This window comes from Lissotriton helveticus, chromosome 3_2 (assembly GCF_964261635.1).
Source record: "Lissotriton helveticus chromosome 3_2, aLisHel1.1, whole genome shotgun sequence".
Classification (NCBI taxonomy): Eukaryota; Metazoa; Chordata; class Amphibia; order Caudata; family Salamandridae; genus Lissotriton; species Lissotriton helveticus.
In genome coordinates, this window is record NC_136062.1 from 350,093,608 (window position 1) to 350,112,650 (window position 19,043).

The following is a 19,043-nucleotide window of genomic DNA, read 5'->3' on the forward strand; positions in this document are numbered from 1 at the left end:
CCGCTTCTAACCAGTGAGCCACACTTCTCCACTATAACACAGATACTTCATCTTGCATAATATCAACAACAGACGACACAATATTATCCAAGGTGTAAATGCGGGAAGAGAGCGTGTTAATGCTATTATCTACTACAGCAAGCACTTTCTCTAAGTTTGCTTGATCAATGGCCCTAAGGCGGGTAGCCGCTTCAATCTACTTTGTTTTCCAAATTTCATTATAAACCGCATATATCCATCTTTTTGATCTACCACTAGCAGGGCCTTTTATGAAATCATTTAAATCAACATCACCCGTTAGTTTAGATAGATGCAGTTTTACTGATGCCAAGGTAGAATTTTGGAGCCAATTCTGACATAATTTGCCTATTGAATAAGTGGTGACAGAATGGTCATTCTCCAAACGGGAATCGTCCCTTAATTGTTTAAAGCCATCAGCTAAACCCAGAAAACGATGTTGGCACGAATCAGCACCTCTGTGCCACAACAGCCAACCATTGGGATCCAAACTTGATATATTAAAGGACGAGTTATGCAACAGAGTTTGCAATTCCCTAATGGAAAATTTTGAAGAATTACCCCAACCTGAATATTCTTCTAGATCAGGTATGGAAGGAGTATTCAACTTTTTAGAAGAAGCAAATCCAAAACATGTTGTTTGAGAAATGGTAGAGTTAAAAAATAACATATGGTTCGGGATGAGACATGTACGGTGCAAAGCCTCAGTGCCTTGCACCTGCCAACTTTTAGAACCCCAAACAGATTTACGGCCAATCGTCTCCTTCCACAACTCGTAGCCACCAACAGCTAACTGGTCTAGAAAGGACTTTGAATACAATAACTTGGTATCAGTAAGTCTAACCTTGGACACAGATTTTTCTGTCATTTTAAAATAAAATGAAGCGGGATTGGACTGATTAAAGTCGGTAAAATAAGTCTACTTTTTAAAAAATGTACTCTAACTGCCTTGTAAAGGAGCCGGGCAATGCTCCCACTGTGTATAATTCACAGTATTTCTTCTGGAACTAGTTTTGGGTAAAAAGTGGTTGGCAAAATGTTAGAAGCAAAATAAATCACCATAATTAGCCGAATCTAAATATAAATCTTCACGCATCAAAAGCAGCATAATATTTCAAATCAGAAAACAATGCCTCCATGGCCTGAACATCCCAATCATCAGAACATATGTTTTGTTTCACCACATCCCCCATGTTAACTCTAAGCACATTAGGGACATTAATGACTTCAGTGGGGCCATGGATTTGAAATTTAACAGGATCCCATACAATCCCATCTAGGACAGGCCAAGCAGTGATGTTAACAAATGCCAAGTCTCTCTTCAGTCTGTGTGCAGAATGTGAGGAGGAAATGGGTGCCTATGTTCCATTTAGATGTCGAATGCATGTTCTCTCTTCAACATAGTGTCCTTTGACTAACCTGAAAAAATAAAACACAAAACCAATTGACATAAAAAGGTAAATTGAAAAAAGCACCAGCCAAATATATGTCCAAGGAGGAATCAACATTTTTGTTAAATAAACTAGTATATACTGCAATCCGAGAGGGCTTTCCTGATGTGTGCGAGACAGTGTGAAATGAAAATCTGGATTCTGTGGCCAAACGTGTTTGCAAATCAGGCATCGATAAGTCCGTTGGGTAAGTGTAGTCTATTTCATCAAGGTTAGTACCAGGCAATGTACTTAATAAAGGACTGGAAATTGTAGGCATCTCGATGGCCACCTCCGGCTCAGGATTAGAAGCAGTGGCCAAAACAGAATTTCTCAAAATTGAAGGACAGGAGACTGCCGGTGTCATACTAAGAAGAATTGGCCACTCTGTGTATCTTGACATTGTCAATAGAGATAAACCTGTTTTCCTTACGACCTGGAAGTGGTGGTAAAATGACTGTTCTTGTGCCCTTCACACCAAGCACAGGAACCGGAGCTCGGTAGGAGGGACCAAATTCTTTCTTGTTCTCGATCTTCTCCCGAACCAGTTCTCCAACTTAGGGTAGCCAGCCAACTACCGGGATCTGCAACGCATCATCCGAAGTGGAGGGCAAATGTTCTTTTGCAAGACTGTCTCTTGTCTTTTGTAGAGTCTGTAAAACATTGTAATGTTCATCTAAGTAGGCAGCACTAGCAACCGAGTCTAGACCGTCATGTTCCGGTACATACATCTTGATGCCAAAGAGCATTTCGTATGGGGTCCGCCTACCTAGAGACCTTCTAGGGAGATTATTAAGAGCACGCTGCACGCCATTTAGATGAGCTAGCCAGTTCCTGCCAGTGCCTATTACTCGGGCTGTCAAAGATTGCTTTAATGCGTTATCAAGAGAGAGAGAGAGGACCAGAAAGCTAGTCCTTATCCCCGGGGTTATATATGATTTAATCAAAAGGAGACTAGCTCATGTTTTACGAAATTTAGAAAAAGTAAAAGACTCGAGTATGTTTTGTCATGGGGTGGGAACACCTGGTGAGTGTGTTCATGAAGCCCTCACCCACCAACCTAGTTGGTGGCATGCTTCATCATCGGGCCCACCCAGTGACACCTAGCGTGTCCCGGGTGTGCTTCAACGCCTGATTACAGCGGAGCAGGTATGTTGCTGAGTGTGCAGTGAAGAGTGTTATGAAAGTGATGTTAAGACGGCTTGGCGGGGGTCCCAGTACCCAAGGGTAAATTAGACTTTAATACCTGGGCCTCCGTCAGTGGTTAAAAATAAGGCTGTTGGATGTTAGAGGCGAGTTACGACCTCCCACATCCGGCGGTGGGTCAACATGTTTCAGCCAGTGCCTTATGTATATGCTGGCTTTCTTCAGGACCTATATTAAACAAGCATTTGCAATGCAATAGGTCTCGCATTACTTAAAGTTTGAGCTAATTACGTTGCATTAATTAGAACGCCAATAGCTCAAAGTTTTAGTAATGCGACACTTATTGAATTGCAAATGCTTGTTTATCTCTGCTGACCTGCCGAGGGTTATTCCCTTATTTACAAATGTCACGGCCTGGTTAATGTATTTTCAATAAGGGCTGAGGCACACATTGAGGATATCAATTATGCATGAGTATGGGGAAGGCCGCTCTTGTTAAAAGTGAATGCGCACTGCAAATAAAAACAAGCACTGTAAAAACAAACAGGCACTGTTTGTTTAATGCTAAACTCCAGCAAGAACATGGAAGGTTTGGAGGGCGCGACCGGGTGGTATGGAGAAGCCCGCTATTGTTCAAAGTGAAAGCGTGCTGCAACGAAAAACAAGATTGTGGCGGAACAGGGTGGAGGGGAGCAGTTGTGGGATCAGACATCCGTCCTGTGCAGCCTTCAGAAACTAGCATGGTAAAGAGAAGTCCAAGCTTTTAGCAGGCTTCAATAGCTAGTAAGAGGTGCATTTATTAAAAAATAAAGGACATCACACAAATCCGCTATTGATATCATTTCACTCACCAGTTGACGAAGGGCGAGCGGAGGAGAGCTGGGGTGCCGTGCGAAGTGCTCGGGCCTCGCAGAGGATTCTTAAAGGCGCACTACAGTAGAGTTTTTACAGTACTACTATTAAACAAGCTATGCACAAATGTAAGTTGTATTATTTCATGTTGCACTTTATAGAAGGAACACACATTGGCAAATGTTAACAAGGTATTACCCGTGAAAGGAAACCCGGGGACCTACCTGTGGGCTTTATGTCTGCAGTCCGGATTAGAACGGAAGCCAGGCAACTTGTTTTGGGACGGGGGCGGGGCCGCAAACAGGAAGCGGACGGGAGCCCCGCGCTTCTGTAGTCAGCCGGAAGATTTGCCTGTGAACTAGCGGAGCTCCCGTGGTCGTGGAGAGCCCCGCCTGTTGTCAAGACTGACCCGCAGGCTGCCGAGGGAGACAGGGACACACGAAAAGACCCCGGTAAGTGTGGGGGGAGGGGGTGCGCGCGCGTATGTGTGTGTGCGTGTGTGTGTCTGTCTGCGTGTGTCTGTCTGTCTATGTGCGCGCGCCCCTGTATGTGTGTGCATGCAGAGGGGTGGGGGCTGGCTGTGTCTGTGCCATTAATGCATGAGAGCAGAGCGACGCGAAAGTAGGGGCTGGGAGTTCATCTGCGCAGGCGCGGCTCAGACGCGCGCTCCCGCGGTCAAAACTGAGACTGCAAAAGCGCGCGTCTGAGTCGTGTCCACTCTCCTGAATACGGGCCACATTAGGTCTGTAGCAGACTCTCAATGCTCACGCATTTAGAGTAGTCTGCTCGACCTAAAAATGAGTGTAATTAAACTAGTGGGTGTGTAATTCAGACTATGTGTATACACGCCCTAAAGTGTTTATCTATGTGTGAGAGGGGGGGGTTCCCTTCTCAAAACACCTGTACATGTAACATATATGGACAGAGACAAAACATACAGGGAAAAAAAAAGAGTCACTGGGATGTATGACATTAGACACATCTGGTTGCCGGCACTATAGCGGGTGGTGTGTAGGCTATAGGCGGCTATGGTGTAAGGGTATTGGTGATACCATTAAGTGAGAATCGCACTTTTAGTTCGGGAGTGGAGTGGATAAAACACGGATATCACATACACTGTGCATATGTGTGAACCGGCGCATGAGGTACTTCTTACGCTAGTTTAAGCAGTTTCGGACCTCAAGGTTGAGAGGTGGCAGGGGGTTGACCCTATGGGAAATAAAGGTTTGGCCACACAGATTAAGGAGACCTGTAGGGAAGAAAGATAGCGCTTACCAGAGGTAGTGGTGGTTGTTCTCATACTCACAGCTTTTCTGGGCAGAGCCTGCTCTAGACCTGTAGTGCCTCCTTCGCATACCGGTGAGTAATGGCCGTTTTCGTTGGGTGTTATATACTGTGGTCGATTGGATAACCATGTGCACCTGCATATGTGGAGGCAAGAGTAGAAAGACTCAAAGGGTCGAGTCATGGTGCCTGAGGGAGCCGTTCCGCGATGTAGGCGCGTGCGCAATACCCGTAGGTATAGATGCGCATGCGCGGGGCGGTAGTGTTCTATCCGCGCGTGCGCGTCAATTAGTGACTGCGAGGCTCAGGGGTGCATGCGCGGGGCGGTAGTGTTCTATCAGTGCGCATGTGTCACTGTGTGATTGCGGAGCTCGGGGGTAAAGTGACCATTGTTAGTGAAGTATAGGTCGAGTTATACCTTCGCATGCGCAATGGTAGGAATGTGGTTAGATATATATACTGGGCCATAGTGGGTGCGTTATAGATCATAACGTGAGGATGGCACGAGTAAATGGGGACACCAGGTTTCAAAGGCTCAGAACTCAGGGGCTCTATCTCGAAGGGAGATATGTTACCGGGGGAAAGGTAACACGCCCAGTGTGGGTGTGACAGACAGAGATGGGTCATGGTGTTGGTATGCACACTGAAGTCAGGGATATGTCAGGGAATTCCATGGGATGGCATCGTTGAGGCCCTGGGTTGCTGTTGAGAGGCGATATATCCATCGCTGTTCTTTACTCAGTAGTTTTTTGTCATTGTCCATTGTGCTTTCTGGAACCTGTTCAATGACCGTCCAGGTTAGGTCGTTGGGTGTGTGGCAGTGGGTGATGAAATGGTTGGTGAGCCTGCTAATGTTTTTCCTGCATCTTATAGTACTTCTATGTTCTGTTATTCTCGTCTTGATTTTGCGTGTCGTCATTCCGACATAGCGGAGACCGCACGTGCATGTGAGTAGGTATATCAAGTTGCGGGAGTTACAGTTGGTGTGGCTACGTTGAGTCCAGACCTTGTTGGGCTCCAAGTCCAGGGTTTTGGTGTGTGTGGTGAGGTGACATACGCTGCAATCATTGCAGGGATAATGTCCAGCGATCTTTGGGAGGCCCCATGCGTTCAAAATAGTATTAGTAGCTTGTTTTGGTTGTGGTCTGGGGTGAGTGCTAACCAGACGATCTTTCAGGTTGTTGCATCGTTTGTACGCAAATCTCGGGGTGTCCCATTTCCTCTGTCCGGAATTGATTATTTTCCAGTGTTTTCTGATGAGTTTGGTTACTTCATTGGACGCCGTGTTGTAGGTGGTAACACAGGTGATGGGTTGGTCGTCTTGGTCTTTAGTGACATTCTCCAGTAAGGCTTCACGGTTCTGGTTCCTTGCCCTTTTCTGTGTTTTTCTGATGATGGCTTTAGGGTAGCCACGGTGTTCCAGTTTGGTGGCCAATTCCGTGGATTGCTTTTTGTAATCGGTAATATGGGTACAGTTTCCACGTATGCGTAAAAACTGTCCGTAGGGCAGATTCTCTCGAAGTGGGCGGGGGTGGAAGCTCGTGAAATGAAGCAGTGAGTTCCTCGCAGTTGGCTTATAGTAGGTTGTCGTGACCAGGGTCCCGTCCTTGACTGTGATGTCTAGGTCTAGGAAGGGTAGCTGATTGTTGCTAGCCGTGCTAGTAAATTTAAGGTATGGGTCCCTGTAGTTGAGCCAGGTCATGAATCTGTCTAGGTCAGTCTGGGATCCCTGCCAGACCACCAGAATGTCATCTATGTACCTACGCCAGTTCAGGATATGATGGTGGAAAGGGTTGGTATCTGTCGCTATGTGGGACTGTTCAAAGTGGTGGACATACAGTCCCGCTATGCTTGGGGCGAAAACGCTGCCCATGGACGTTCCATTTGTTTGTAAGTAAAGGGTGCCATCATATTCAAAGTAATTTTCTTTGAGAGCCAGGGTTGCACAAGCCATCACAAAATCCCTCGAGGTATGGTTTGGCCAGGGGGCTTCTATAAGGATGTCATGGAGTGCAGTCAGGGTGGCATCTTGTGGGAGGCTCGTGTACAGACTCTCCACGTCCAATCCTACCAGTAGTTGTGTGTTGGGATTGAACTCCTTGTTGTTTATGACCTGTAGGAGATGCTTGGTGTCTTTGATATATGTAGGTGTTCTTTGCACTAGAGGGTTCAAGAAGAAATCACAGTACCGTGACAGTGGTTCCAGTAAGGAGTTTATGCCTGACACGATGGGTCTGCCAGGAGGGGGGGTAATGCCCTTATGTACTTTCGGTACTGTATAAAAGTACGGGATCCTGGTGTGCTGGGGGCATAGGTAGTCTGCTTCCTGTTTGGAAATGTGCTTAGCATCTGCTGCCCTTTTGACTAGTGCGTGGATCGTGGTCCGTAGTTCTTCTGTTGGGTCATGTTCCAATCTTCGATAATTTCTGTTGTCACTCAGTAGTCTGCGGCACTCTATGTCGTAGTCTTGTTTGTCTTGTAAGACGATGCCTCCCCCTTTATCTGCCGGTTTAATGACAATCGTGGGGTTGTCTTGTAGGCGTTGTATGGTCTTCCTATCTTCCCAGGATAGATTGTCGAAATGGTTGGTAGGATTGAGTTTCTCTATGTCATTGTACACAGCCTGTTCAAATGTCGTGATTTCAGGTCGCACGAACGTGGATTTCGTTCGGAGGCCCGTGACATTGGGGTTTTCATTGACTGGGACGGCGTCCAATGAAGTAACCAAAATCATCAGAAAACACTGGAAAATAATCAATTCTGGACAGAGGAAATGGGACACCCCTAGATTTGCGTACAAAGGATGCAACACTCTGAACGATCGTCTGGTTAGCACTCGCCCCAGACCACAACCAAAACAAGCTACTAATACTATTTTGAACGCATGGGGCCTCCCAAAGATCGCTGGACATTATCCCTGCAATGATTGCAGCGTATGTCACCTCACCACACACACCAAAACCCTGGACTTGGAGCCCAACAAGGTCTGGACTCAACGTAGCCACACCAACTGTAACTCCCGCAACTTGATATACCTACTCACATGCACGTGCGGTCTCCGCTATGTCAGAATGACGACACGCAAAATCAAGACGAGAATAACAGAACACAGAAGTACTATAAGATGCAGGAAAAACATTAGCAGGCTTACCAACCATTTCATCACCCACAGCCACACACCCAACGACCTAACCTGGACGGTCATTGAACAGGTTCCAGAAAGCACAATGGACAATGACAAAAAACTACTGAGTAAAGAACAGCGATGGATATATCGCCTCTCAACAGCAACCCAGGGCCTCAACGATGCCATCCCATGGAATTCCCTGACATATCCCTGACTTCAGTGTGCATACCAACACCATGACCCATCTCTGTCTGTCACACCCACACTGGGCGTGTTACCTTTCCCCCGGTAACATATCTCCCTTCGAGATAGAGCCCCTGAGTTCTGAGCCTTTGAAACCTGGTGTCCCCATTTACTCGTGCCATCCTCACGTTATGATCTATAATGCACCCACTATGGCCCAGTATATATATCTAACCACATTCCTACCATTGCGCATGCGCAGGTATAACTCGACCTATACTTCACTAACAATGGTCACTGTACCCCCGAGCTCCGCAATCACACAGTGACACATGCGCGCTGATAGAACACTACCGCCCCGCGCATGCACCCCTGAGCCTCGCAGTCACTAATTGACGCGCACGCGCGGATAGAACACTACCGCCCCGCGCATCTATACCCACGGGTATTGCGCACGCGCCTACATCGCGGAACGGCTCCCTCAGGCACCATGACTCGACCTTTCGAGTCTTTCTACTCTTGCCTCCACATATGCAGGTGCACATGGTTATCCAATCGACCACAGTATATAACACCCAACGAAACTGGCCATTACTCACCGGTATGCGAAGGAGGCACTACAGGTCTAGAGCAGGCTCTGCCCAGAAAAGCTGTGAGTATGAGAACAACCACCACTACCTCTGGTAAGCGCTATCTTTCTTCCCTACAGGTCTCCTTAATCTGTGTGGCCAAACCTTTATTCCCCATAGGGTCAACCCCCTGCCACCTCTCAACCTTGAGGTCCGAAACTGCTAAAACTAGCGTAAGAAGTACCTCATGCGCTGGTTCACACATATGCACAGTGTATGTGATATCCGTGTTTTAGCCACTCCACTCCCGAACTAAAAGTGCGATTCTCACTTAATGGTACCACCAATACCATTACACCATAGCCGCCTATAGCCTACACCCCACCAGCTATAGTGCCGGCAACCAGATGTGTCTAATGTCATACATCCTAGTGACTCTTTATTTTTTTCCCCTGTATGTTTTGTCTCTGTCCATATATGTTACATGTACAGGTGTTTTGAGAAGGGAATCCCCCCTCTCACACATAGATAAACACTTTAGGGCGTGTATACACATAGTCTGAATTACACACCCACTAGTTTAATTACACAAATTTTTTAATATAGGTCCTGAAGAAAGCCAGCATATACATAAGGCACTGGCTGAAACATGTTGACCCACCGCCGGATGTGGGAGGTCGTAACTCGCCTCTAACATCCAACAGCCTTATTTTTAACCGCTGACGGAGGCCCAGGTATTAAAGTCTAATTTACCCTTGGGTACTGGGACCCCCGCCAAGCCGTCTTAACATCACTTTCATAACACTCTTCACTGCACACTCAGCAACATACCTGCTCCGCTGTAATCAGGCATTGAAGCACACCCGGGACACGCTAGGTGTCACTGGGTGGGCCCGATGATGAAGCATGCCACCAACTAGGTTGGTGGGTGAGGGCTTCATGAACACACACACCAGGTGTTCCCACCCCATGACGAAACATACTCGAGTCTTTTACTTTTTGTAAATTTCGTAAAACATGAGCTAGTCTCCTTTTGATTAAATCAAAGATTGCTTTAAGTCACGGTTCATTCGTTCCACTACACTATTACCCTCAGGTCTGTATAGAGACGAAAACTTGACTTGGACCCCCATCTAAATCATGGCATCCTTATACGCCTTAGAGGCGAAAGCCTGACCCTTATCCGAATGGAAGGTGCCACAGGAAAAAATCCCTACAAAGACGCGCCAATCTCATATGACAGTCCGTGAATCAGCGCTGCGGTGGGGCCAGAGCCAGACAAAGCGTGTGCATGAATCAACTGCGACTAAGATATACTTATATGCAGTATCAGAAGAAAAAGGATCGCAGTGATCCAAATAAACACATCCCAGTGGTTTATTAGAGACGTACAACTGTGTCTGGGGCAGACGCGCAGCAGTCGAAGGCTTAATCTGCTGGCAAATGTCGCATTGAAGGACATAATCGTGCATCTGTTTGTACAGTCCCCACCACTAAAAACGTTGTTGTAACTGAGACACAGTGGCCGAAACGCCCGCATGCGCAGATGCAACATCTTCATGCGCCGCTGTGATCAATGCATGTCTGCGATCCGAGTTGGGAATCAGCCTATCACCAACCTCAGGAATTTTCACATAAGGAAGCTTATCGGGACTTAAGTGGTAAGTGTACTTCGAAGGAAACCCCGTAGGATATTTACTTCCCTTCTCAGTGGCAGCAACAGCTGCCAAGATATCATCATCAATCTTACTTTTGGACCGTGTAACTGCTGCAACCAAATATGTCGATACTGCAGATTTCGCTGCCTCATCAGCAAGTGAGTTGCCAACAGCGTGTATTCCAACGCGCTGATGACCCAGAGTATGAATTACAAACACTAGTGGTAACCGCTCTTTAAGCTCAGCCACTCGTACCCAGATCATTTTATGTTTTATTGTGCTACCCTTGGAATCACGAAAGTCATTCTGAATCCAATAGAACAGGTTTTCATTGTAAGACTGGACACAGTAGTAAGAATCACTCACAATAAGAGTCGTCACACTAGGATCAGCGTACTCTAATGCAAGCATCAGAGCAGGAAGCTCTGCCAATTGTGCGGTGCAGTCCCCTAGTGTCTGCGTGTGCACGACACTGGACTTAAACTCATCATTCACCATGGCACCGACCACAATGGCACATGCGGAAACGTAGGCGTGTTTAGAACCATGCGCAACCTGTGCCGAACCATCAGTGTAAATGATGCAATGGAAATCCTCCAAAGGCCTCATAGCTAAAGGAGCAGGATGAACGAATTCATACTGTAAATACTCCTGAGATCGTAAGGAGGCATCAAAAACAAATGTGACATCCGGGGACGTCAATGAAGCAGCCCATTGTATCCACCGTGGGTCCAAAGCTTTTGAATTAGGTACACTGGCTTTCGTAACTGCTTCTAACGCAGGACAAGGAGTAACAACCAACATGCGTTTTCCCTGTGACAGAGCACGTTCCTTAAGAATCGCCATCTGTACAGCCGTCAAAACTTTTTCCACAGTGGAAAATCGCATTTCAGCCGAAGTGTACAATTGTGACTTGTAAGCAATCGGTACTGTGTCTCCTTCGTTAAAAGTTACGTAAGTGAAACCCACCGTCCCAGGGAGGATTCTTATCACCAGGTTGGTGTGGTTGTCACGTGTCAGTAAGAATTTAGAAGCGAGCAGATCAGCCTGCAAAGATTGCAGGATAGCTGAGTGCTCAGGCAGTCAGTTTGATTTGCTAAAAGTTGGTTGTATCAAAGCATACAAAGGCTTGATACGCTGGGCATATTCAGGAATGTATGTTCTCCCGAAATTCTAAAATCCCAGCAAAGACTGTAATTTTTTCAGAGTTGTTGGAGCGCGCAGCTGTGCGCAGTTCTCCAAGAAGTGAGGAGCCAATCCTCTACCTTCATTGTTGAGCTCGTAGCCCAGGAACAACACTGTATACTCTACAATGTGCGATTTTGCAAAGTTGAATTTGTAACTCATATCTGCAAAGCTACAAATTAAGCGGTAAACTCAACACAGATGCTCCCAAATTTCGTCATCCGTGAGATAAATGTCATCCACATACGAGCATGCATCAGGGTCGACTCTCTCCACGAAAGAGACAATGCGGGCAGTAAAAATCCCAGGACTATTTCTATAGCCCATAAGCAAACGTCGAAATTGTTTTTGGACACCACCGCAAGTAAAGGAGGTCCATTGGGAACTTACACCATCCAAATGGTGGGCATAAAAACCGTTGGAAATGTCAAGCGTTGTCTTAAACCGCTTACGCACAAGACTATCCACTAATGTAGAGCTGTGAGTATTTTGTACTGCACAGGTACGGCAATGCAAGTTTAAATGCCTGTAATCCAACACCAAATGGTACAAACCGTCAGGCATGGTCACAGTAAAAAGAGAGTTATTTATTGGTGACACACATGTTTCAATCACTCATTGATATTCTAATTGGTCAAGGATTTTCGCAACAGAAGCCTTAGCTTCACGTCAAATGGGATATTGAGGTTGAGGCTGTGGCTGTGGCTGAGACCGCAAAGGAATCTCGTGGTGTGGGGAAAATGTATCCCAACCACAGTGTGTACGGTACAGAGCTGGCGACAGAGCCTTAGCCCACTCTTCTGCAAAATTCAGCGCATGCTCCCTCGAGACTGTGTGCGCGAAACTGGGGAGGATTACCTCCTCCCCTCGCGGAGCTGCGAGCACAAAAGGTGGGGGCCAGTTAGCCTCCGCTAACAAAATGTCATAAGTAGTCGTGAGATTTTCCCAAAATATTAGGTATGGGCGAAATTTGCGAATTCGTGTTCCACAAATTTGCGCGAAATCGAATTCGCAATCCGCAAAATCACTGGGCTTTTTGCGTGTTCGCGAGCCGCTTGCATGGTGAAGTTACCCATGCGGTCGTGTATGGGCACAGCACCCTCTGGTTCACCACTGCCACCCTCTGGTTCATCGCTGCCACCCTCTGGTTCACCACTGCCACCCTCTGGTACAGCCCTGCCACCCTCTGGTTCACCACTGCCACCCTCTGGTTCACCACTGCCACCCTCTGGTTCAGCACTGCCACTCTCTGGTTCACCCCTGCCACCCTCTGGTTCATCACTGTCACCCTCTGGTTCATCACTGCCACCCTCTGGTTCACCACTGCCACCCTCTACCGAGACCTTTTGTGACCTTTTGTGACGCAGCGGCAGCACAAAAGATGTGACATGGTGCTGGGTATTAACAACGTGACACATTTGAGAGATGCGTCCCGTTGTAAAGCTCTGCGCCATCAGGAGGCGTTCCGGCGCTGGGGAGGGCGTTCCTGCGCAGGAACGCCTCCTAAAAGAGGCTGAGTGAAATCTACAAGATTTCACTCAGTCACTTTTAGGCCAATGCTGCGTCAAAACCCTGCGCCTGCTTGAAGCAGGCGCAAGGCTTGATGCAGCATTGGGGAGATAGGGCCCCCCAGTGCATTGCTGCAGCTGCGTCGCAAGCGCGACGCAGCTCCAGCAATGCGCTGCTTTTACGGCACAGATGCGTGACGCATCTGTGCCATTTTTGCCACATGGTGCGCCGCATTGTAAATGCGGCGCACCATGGGTGGCGGAGCTGTGGCGCACAATAACTGGCGCATCCCTGGAGATGTGCCAGTTATTGTAAATCTGCCCCTATACATTTAGCCAACGAGGGAGCACGTACTGATTAGACAGTAGAAAGTACTCCAGTTGAGTAGAGGTATTGCACAAAAAGGTGACATCTTCATGGACAAACACGCAGGGCGGGATTCATTCTGCCCCCTGTTAGACTCGTTTTTTATGCCCTTCTGCCCTCTGTTAGACTCGTTTTTCCCTTGTTTTTCTGCCCTTCTGCCCTCTGTTAGACTCATTTTTCCCTTGTTTTTCTGCCCTTCTGCCCTCTGTTATTCCCTTGTTTTTGTGCCCTTCTGCCCTCTGTTAGACTCGTTTTTTGTGCCCTTCTGCCCTCTGTTAGACTCGTTTTTGTGCCTTTCTGCCCCGTTAGACTCGTTTTTTGTGCCCTTCTGCCCTCTGTTAGACTCGTTTTTCCCTTGTTTTTATGCCCCTCTGTACTCTGTTAGACTGGTTTTTTGTGCCCTTCTGCCCTCTGTTAGACTCGTTTTTCCCTTGTTTTTCTGCCCTTCTGCCCTTTGTTAGACTGCTTTTTGTGCCATTCTGCCCTCTGCATCACCACATCATCACTCAGCGCTACCCCAGCATCACTCAGCACCACCACATTATCACTCAGCACCACCACATTATCACTCAGCACCACCACAGCACCACTCAGCACCACCACAGCATCACTCAGCACCACCACAGCATCACTCAGCACCACCACAGCACCACTCAGCACCACCACAGCACCACTCAGTACCACCACAGCATCACTCAGCACCCCCACATTATCACTCAGCACCACCATAGCACCACTCAGCACCACCACAGCATCACTCAGCAGCACCACTCAGCACCACAACAGCACTACTCAGCACCACCACAGCATCACTCAGCACCACCACAGCATCACTCAGCACCACCACAGCACCAATCAGCACCACCACAGCACCACTCAGCGCCACCCCAGCATCAATCTGCGCAACCATTCAACAACAACTGGTTTAAATATGTTCTCTCAATGTTTCAAACTTTATTACAAATGTCACAAAAAGATGTTAATATTTCACTTCTGTTCTTGGATTTTCGTCACAATAAAATACACTGAACATAATCTTCACAAAAGGTATTTATAAAAGTTTAAGCTATTGCCATTATAAATTAAAATCACTTTTATTTAAGTATTAATTATTTAAATAAATTAAAAGCCATTGTAATTTGTAATATCAATACAGCTAAGTCACGTAAATACAAAACATGTTGCATTACAAATGCTATAGGTGTCACATTTGCGAAAGTTATAACTATTGGCATTTTAAATGACAAAGCTATTAATTTAGCTATTTTCAAAACCAACACATAAATTAAAAAAAATTGTCATTTACAAGACCAATAGCTCAAACTTTCCTAATGCGAGACCTATTGCATTGCAAATGCTTGTTTTTATATCTGTCAGTGCTTCGCGGATCACGAAATCGCACAAAATCCGCAAATTCCGTGAGCAGAACGAATTTTCAGCCCATGCTTACAAAATATCCCTTTTATAGTACGCTGTATGTCATCCTCTATTAAAAGGGCTATTTCATAAAGTCTGTCGGGGGAGCAACTCCAGTGTCAGCTGTTTCCACTACAACATAACGGTCAGTCGCTGTCACCTTCAGTACTGAACGCAGGGCCTCTCTCACTATGGTATTCTCCGCCGCGCTGTCCAGCAAGGTCAGAGCCCATGTCAGATTCCGAAGCCGCGTTCTCACTATCTGTGGCATATCTCGCTGTCAGAGCGGCGACTTTCTTCTTTTGAAACTGGGGTCTCTTCGGTGTAGAGCCGTCCTGCTTTCCCGCACCGTCTTTCGGGCGGGGCTGGTCGCGTCCTTGCTGGCCACCCCGACCCCTGCCGCCTCCTCCACCACCGGTCGCCGAGGCTGATGAATCCTGAAAAGAACGAGTAGAGCGTTGATCAGAACCCTGAAATCGAGCAGGTGATTTAATCTTCGCGCGATCGCGCAAGTCATAAACACGTTCTGTGGGGGCAGGCAATGGAGATGCAGGACGGGACTCCTGTTTCTGTTGCTGTTGCTTTCCCTGTTTCTGTTTTTTAGGCCAATTTAGTTTTTTGGACTTGGGCTGGACATCAGTCTCCGACTTCTGTCCTTGGGGTTGGGTTTTCTCCTTAATAGAAAATGGCTTGAGACCCCTACTATTGCGGCCCATGGTTTTATAAGCCGCCACAATAATCCTCGCTAACTGACGGGGTTTTTCGGCATCGGGAAGCGCCTGCAAAGCATTGGCTACCTGAAAGTTCACTGCATCTACCTTGACATTAGCAAGTACAAGATCGCAAACCACATCAAAGGTGCCACATAGGCGCATGCCCAATTCCACCACAGCCTCGGGTCCGTGTTCATCCTGAACACGCTTAAGGAACGTAGGCAGGACAGTCATAGACGGAGTGCCGTAACACCTCGCATAGACCGCCACAAATGTTCAACCCCATGTCTCGCAGTCACCCATTTCAGGGGCCAAGTCCTTAGGTAAGCTTATCGTAAGAATCCTGTGTTTTTCACCAGGATTCGTGTTAGGAAGTACTGCTACCAGCTGGTCAAATTTCTCGGCAGGCCAGAAAGGAAAATCATCCTTATCTTGGGGACGCTTGCCCATCACTGCACTGACCATCATGGGACTGAGCTTCATGCCGCCCTGTCCTGCAGGAAGCGCCGCTCCACCTGGGGCCCCGCCCAGGAGAATACAAGTTATGTATTGTACCAACGAACGAATAACGCTAATCGAGACGACATGTAGTCGTCTCAGTTCAACAACGGTACAATTGCCATGTTGAGGATGAGGAGTAAATCCAGCCAAAACAGGCGAATTTGCGCCCGGAATGGACAAAGGACCTATCCTCGGAGCTGCTAAAGTGTGGGGGAGGGCGCCACCAAACACGATGCTGCCAAGTATCTATAGGTACTTCCTGTGTCCTATACGGAGTATATTCATTCGGCACAGGAGTGGGAGTGTACGTGTGGAACACACCTGAAGTTCCGTCCACTGCCGGGAAGGTCACCCACGAGTAAAATATCTCGTAAGGGTAAGCCACCTCTGCACACACCACCATTATCACCACCATGCCATCCACGGGAACATTATACTGCAGCAAATGGTTGCGCACCGCAATGCGAATATGCTGCGGAAAGTCCACCGCAGCCATAACGACACAGGAAGATAAAAGGACAAAGTAAACTTTGTAGCACAACTGGGTTGTAATTCAAGGAAACCGTTTAGAAATATTCAAGCTTGAAAAGACCTATTTACAAAAATAGGTAGGTTTTTCCGACACCATCGTTTTCCGGAAACGATAGTGAAGGGGTAAAGAATCGAAAGATGTACTACTCAAGTGTCATGTAATAAGACCACCGAAACGTTGGGCGCCATGTAGCAGGGATCCTGTTCTCCTACAGAACTGTGCATAGAGACTTGGAACCTCAGTGAATTAGCGTGTGCCAAAACTCACCTTAGTACCCAAAATCCCCTTACCTGACTAGCTACAGTGTCTCATTGGTCATTACAAACTCCCAATGCTTAGACAATCCAGAACACGGACTTAGATTACCTCAGGTAACGTGAAACACATGAACACTCTTTCGTTATACAATCATTTCAATTCAAAACAAGGAGTAAATGAGGACGCAAGCATATTTGAAATGTTTATTCACTAATGCAGGGTTCTCAAACGCAGTATCTTAGATAATACCAGCACACATATTATAAGAAGTAAAATAATCAGCATAGTTACTAGTCTATAGAATACACAAGGTGACAACATGATAAAATGCTGAAATGAATCGGGTTTAACAACACCTGATTCTTACCCTCCCTAACTAGAATATTATATTATATCTAAGAAGGTCTCATTGGGTTTTAGCAGGGCGGCCGCATACCTCAAGATCCTAGTGGTAAGAGATCACATCATCTTCCATCAGCTCTCTGCATGCGAAGCACCATCAAGTGTGTGTGGGTGCGCTTCGTAAAGCAACATATACAACGTGTCTAAAGCCAGAATTTGGCTGCCGCTGCATGTATGTTATGTCTAGGAAGGTGCAAAGAACAGACCTCACAACAACCACTGTGTCGAGTTATCCTTGAAAGCTTCAGCACTCACTGTACAGACACAGTTCACTACGCAAAGCTGATATCAGAGTAATAACATATTATTCTCATGTGAATCAAAGTGCTCCACTAGGCTCAAGCTAAACAACAGTTTATGTGTCGTGTGCAAAAGCAGCAGAAAGGAAAAATGGCGTTTAAACTTCTAACAAGCTCATGCTAACTTAACACAGCATATAGGCAAAGCGTATCTATATGACAAAATAAAGGGAAAAAAAAAAGAAAATCGCAATAGTGTTTTGCGTTGCACCAAGTACTTATTACAGAGAATTCAAAAATCAGCAGTATAAACTGTCCAATAAAATTGTTTTGTGAAGAATTCAAGTTCTAAATTGATCAATATCCTTTAACAAATATTAGAGAGTTGTTTTGAGTTATTTTGATCTCATTGCTAAACTCAAATACTTGTTTAGACTGAAAGTTCCAAATTCTTGTATTCGGAAACTCCTCTTTTATTTCTTTACAAAGTTTATTATTTCAAAGGCTTACCGCATTAAAAACAAAGTAATGCGGTGTTTCAAGTGATGTCCGGTTGTAAAACACTGTTTTGCAGTCTTGACAAATCCGCAAAATTTTATTTTAGCTTACTGCGATGTCTTATTCTCAAAATGCTTAACTGTTCTTGTTACTACATTGTAACCTTTTGCTGAAATAACCTTTCTTTTATGTCTTAAAGTAAATCGGAAGGAGCGTCGGCAAATGTCCGGAACTGAAACTCCATTGCAAGACGCCGAGGGAAGTCAGGAAGGGATCAAGATGAGGCCGGGGAGCGGGAGCCATGCTGATTCGGTCCAGTGCCAGGTATGCACTGGGAATCCACAAAGCAAAGCGCACAAGCAAATCGCGCAAGCAAAGCGCACAAGCAAAGGCGGGTGGGGTTTAAATACCCGCGCTCTCGGCTTCAGTCACCGCTTGCACGTTGGAACAGTATACACATGCATTCAGTGCAGCGGTTGGAGACTAATTTCCATAATGTTCAGGAACCACGTGATTCGGAAATGGTTCTTTTAACAACAAGCAAATCACAATGTACAACTAGCATTGGCAACTACAACAATAATGCATCAGATGTGTATAATGTCAACAACCTTTCACAACAATGTAGAAACATAGCACTAGCTTCTTGTGACAATGCTTGGTGCAAGATTGGGAGAACAGTTCGATTAAAGTGTAAGAACTTGATAATGAATTATTTGTGAGCAAGTATAGTTGGCACAATTGCTAATGAATTTAATCCTCTCATAACAGTTCCCCCACCCAAAGGCCTTCACAAGGGACAGTGTTTATCAGAGTGCAAGGCATGGAAACATCTAACTAATCTTGGGGCATGAAAATGCGTCTTAGGTTCCCATGAGCGTTCTGCATCATCGTAGCCTTTCCAGTCTATTAAGTAGTGTAAATGACCATGTATGCGTTTAGCATCCAGAATACGATGCACATCATATTCCACGACCACAGGAGAGGGTAGATTGTCTTCCCCTGTGGATGGGTCATAAGGTCTGAGCAGAGACACATGAAAAACTTAGTAAATGGCATATTCTTGGGGTAAGGTTAATTTCATTGAGAACGGATTCAAGATTTTGCTTTTAGGGAATGGGTCAATATATCTTGGTTTTAGTATTTTGGGGCCGTCC